Below are 4,951 nucleotides of genomic sequence, written 5' to 3' on the forward strand. Positions count from 1 at the left end.
AGATTTGTAACTAAAATATTTTGTAATCTAATAAACCTTTACACTCCCGATTTCGTTTTAAGCAACAAGAAAAGTCAGCTCACCTGTCATGTAGAAGGTGAAAGTTTCAATCAGAAAATGAAACTTTTTGAGAAAATCATGTAAAAGGACACATTGCATTGCAGGTGTGGAGGAAATGCATGGTCGGTTTTGGTTGCCAACCAAAGAGACAACTCCCAAGGACTGTCCTGTGTCACTGCCTGTCCCTTTCCTCAGTGAGCTGCCCTTCTGGCTAAGACTTACCAAGACTTTCCAATCCAGTGGCCCAGAGTCATAATTTCACTTTTTTTTTTCTTTTGTTTAACTGCATCTCTCACTATGCAACAAATACTAGTGAATGTGTGTAGAAAACCAGTTGTGGCCATTTTAATGGGGAGAGTGGTAGTGTAGATGGAAAAGGACAGTCACTTTGTGCTGGAGTCAGGAGTACATGAAAATGTACCCAGCTGTGTAGTTTCTGGTCAGGAGTGGTTATGTTGTATGGCCAAAGTACATTTGATTTATAAATGTGTTCAGATTCCTGATACTCACTGGTTGTAGCAGAAAATAGAACACTGCTAAGAACCTGGCTTGAAATATTTCACTCTCAACCTGGACCATTAGACACCCTAGTGAAAGCCTATGTCTCTGTCTCAATTTAATAAACTTTGAGCAGTTCTATTAAAAAAACAGTGGATTCTGTGAATGCTCTTTGTAATTATTATAGCATCTGGAAACAACAAGGAAACTGAAATCAATGTATATATTCCCTGGGCAGTGATGGAATGTAACATTATCTTGCCCTATTAATCTCCTGTCATTTTTAATGAGACCTGCTGATATCCAATAAATGTATTGGGTAAGGTAAAAATATAAGTACAAGTTCAAATGAAGAAAAGATGCATTAACACAGTAAATAGCTACATACACAGTGATCTTTGAACCGACAACAGGAAAATAAAACAAAACCCTCACAAATCTGTCATCTGTACTAGCTGGAAGGTGATATAGGTTATCCTCAGTTCTAGTTGTATAGAAGACAAACTGTACTGGGTTCTCATGACAAGGTTTTGGTACAAGGGGAGAGTACAAGGGCAGCTACTATGAGAAGCTGCTGGAAGCTCCCCCCATATCTGATAGAACCAGTGCCAACCAGATCCGAGATGGATGCCCTGGCCAAGGCTGAGCCCATCAAGGAGGGTGATGCTTCACAGTTAAGGTGTTGCTCATCAAGGCTGAGTCCTAACGAACATTTCTGTGGTCCTAAAGCAGCCTGAGGAGAGGCAGGGAATGCTCCAGGACTAGTCAGTACTGCCCATGGTGGGAATAGGGGTTATGACCTGCTCCTGGAGGTGAGGGTAGCCCAGGTTCTTCTTAAGAGATCCCTTGAGGCTGATTAGAGTGAAAAGGCACTGAATGATTGATACTTGTAAATCTATCTATCTATCTATCGATAGTGTCTATTTTTGAATTTGGTTGCAACGGAAAGCAGGTGTGTAGCTGTTTTGGTTATTATTATCTCTGGTAATACGACAATATGAAAGCGTAAAAATATCAATAAAGGGATATGGGGAAAAGATGGAAGAAGGAGAAAGAAAGAAAGAAGAAGAGTAGAAATATATGCAATCACAACCCATGGATTTACAACAAGACCTGATTGCTGCCTTTGGACAAAGTGATGACCAAAGATCCTGAACCATTTGGTGGAGGGGAGAAGCCCACAAAACACAAATTCCAGTGGAATAGCATATGGTCAGGTTCAGATGGGAACATCCAAGAATATTCTCTGGTGGGGGGAGTTTTACACTCTCTTTTGATCATATGCAGTCCTCTGGTGGAAGCCTCAGAACTGAGTCTGGGGGTGTTTGTGGGGTCTTTAATTGTTCCAGCCAAGATCAACCCACCACAGAAATACAGACCAAAAATAACTAGAGTCCACATTATTTAACCTATATTTTTACATTACTTAAGAGTTTTAAGTTCTGTTTTGTTTTAGATATTACTTACAAATTTTTATTAGAATTATTATAATTAGGAGATGAAATGCATAAATTTGAGACCACAGACCATAACTCAAAACTGCCATATCTTGGAAGGGTGCTGGTTCATGGAATTATAGAGAGATATCCCCCAAGTTTTTCTTCCTTCCCCAGATTTTTCCATATCTTTTGTAATAGTTTAAGAGGTGTGGGAATAGCCATGTATCAAATGTATTTTTCTTTGGATTTTGTTCTTAACAAGGTCAAAAATTAACATACATATCCTATGCTCCTGCATAATTTCCGTATTCATTTGACTATCAAAATGTTGTAATCTGTTACAATTTCCCTCCTCGCTTCTTCCCCTCCTTTTCCTGCAGTTTGTCATGCAGCTGATTTCTCAGTTCTGAAATATGATGGGCTGAAGTAATTTAGGTGCAATATGTATGCATTTCTTCCTTAGTTGTGACTGCATTGAATACTGTGGGAAGACTCCTGATAAACAAATGAGAATAAGAAAGAAAGTTCCTTTGTTAAGTCAGGCATAACTTTGAAATCCCTTGAGCTATTAGAGTGCATCTGTTTTTATCCATACAGTACAAAATGAATGGAGATGCTTACAAAATTTGTATTAAATGTCACAGGTTTAAACCTATTTAGATACAGTAAAATAGAAGTTTTGAGTTGAAGTCATTAAAGTTGTGTTGTAACCGCTGGACTCTGCCTAGCAGGCTGCTGCTGCCTGCTCAGCGAGGGTTTCCTAGGGCCATGCCATTAATCACATCCCAGAGTCCATTTCGGACAGCCCCGTGATCTGGCTCTGGCAGCCAGCAGCGTTACAACGCAGTGGATGGCAAAGAAGGCAGAGAAGGGTCTCTCATGAGGGTTTGAGATGGCTTTAATCACACCTCGTCCCCACAATGTTCAGAGGCAGAGAGACAGCGTGGTCTGGGTGCGGGGTGGTTTTGTCAGGGGCCCAGGGGTGGTCCCTGGGTGGGGTTGGAGTACAGGAGCAAATAGGGAGAAACTGAGGGAGCGGCCAAGGCTAGGGAGGGAACAGGGGGAACATACAGAATTAGGGAGTTAACAGGACACCACAAAGTCACTGTAGCTTCTTTGGTTTGACACAAAATGGATTTATCATCATGTTCGCAACATGACTATAAACTTAAGTTATATCTCCCTGTTCTTGAATAGGTTCCTTTTAAGTATGTGTCAGTCTGTGTTCTCGTCACAGAAATGAAAGGCAAATGGAAAAACACAGGAATTTGTGGGGAATAAACATGAATTCTGCTAGATCAAAGTTAATACAAAACAAACAGGCAAGGGCATGTAGGGTTAGGCCAAAATAATCTTGCTTTAAGTGGCTTGTAGGAAAAGCATTGTTAACTTGTGAATCCTGGAATCCTATTCTAATCCCGCTTCTTCAGTGAACCAAGGCCATGTCACTTTCCCATATATTTGGACATAAACAAGGTGAGGCTAGAAGCAAAGGGGGAGGTTTCAGTAGGGGGCGAAACCAAGAGAGGAATTATTTCTTTAGTTGTGCTTCTAACTGGGGATTCTTGTCAATTATGCTAATTTGCAACATTTATAAAAGTGTTGAAGCCCTGAACCACACGTTCATCCCGCTGGAGGACCTTCAATAAATAGTAAACACTTTTTTCCATTTTAATCTTGTTTGGCTTGTGGTTTTAGGGCTGGTAAGGCATCACCACAGCAAAATCCCACAGGCTGGAAGGGCCTCCAGAGCTCACCTGGTCCAACCTGCTGCCCAGAGTCAGTACTATTATAAAGGACTGCTCAGGGCTATATTTGGTCAAGTTTTCAACTACTTCAAGGACAGAGATTCCACACCCTCTCTGAGTCCCTGCTGGAACAGACAACCACCCTCATGGTAATTTTGGTTTTTATTTACATCTGATTGAAATAGTCCTTTTCATTTTTTTTTCTAAAAAGAGTCTGGCTCCTTATTCTTTGCATTCTTCTGTTACATAGCCAGTTAAGTATGCCTAACTGCCTGAAATACTAGACTTTTTTTTATAAAATGTAAACAAATGTCAGAAAAACCTAGATATATGCTTCTCTGAGCCTGGATTTTTAATTAATCCTAATTTTGGTGTAAATCAGGAAGCCTTAATCTCATTTACTTTTAAATCTCTTAGACTTTTAAAGGTCTTAATATCTATTACTTTTAAATCAAATAAAATTGAGGCTGTGTCTTCAATTGGTTGAAGACAGGCAATATCTAACTATTTTTGGAAGACATATGTTGGTCATTTTTTAAAAGATGGAAATAAACCAGCCTATGCTTATGTAATGTTGTTTGGCCTTAATATCTAAAACATACCATGACTAATTCAGCAAGTCATTGACTTCTTCACAACTGCTGGAACCACAGAACTCACAACTCAGACCGAAAGATCTGACACCAAAAGCATTTAAAGTTATGGACTGATGAATACAAAGAGTAATGGCTATGGTTATCCAACAGACCTTTCACAAGTGAGTGATCTGTATTTACATTAGAACTCAGATGATTTACAAATCCCAAGGTGCCACATTTTAATTTAATGATATACACATGTCAGGAAATTTTTATGCAATAGATCATATCTATAAGCCTTTGCACTGTATGTTATATGAAATAAGAATTGGGTAACAAATTAAACCAGAGTCACAAAAGAATCAATGGCCAATATCATGAAAATAAGGCTATGTTTCAGTTATTATTGCTGTCAAAGTCCTTTATATTCTGGAAGGAGTCTAGCTTATTGAAAGATGAAGGAAATTTTGAGGCATTCATCACAGTTATTTCCATTCTCAACTTTCATGGATCAAAATGTTAAGAAATTACAAAAACATTTTCAGTTAAAAAAATAGATCCTAAAATGCATTGAAACATATGCTCTCTTCAAGGGACCTCTGGCAGATTTTCTAATGTAACTTCTGTC

The sequence above is a fragment of the Coloeus monedula genome (genome assembly GCF_965178545.1).
Source record: "Coloeus monedula genome assembly, chromosome: Z".
In the NCBI taxonomy this organism is placed as follows: domain Eukaryota; kingdom Metazoa; phylum Chordata; class Aves; order Passeriformes; family Corvidae; genus Coloeus; species Coloeus monedula.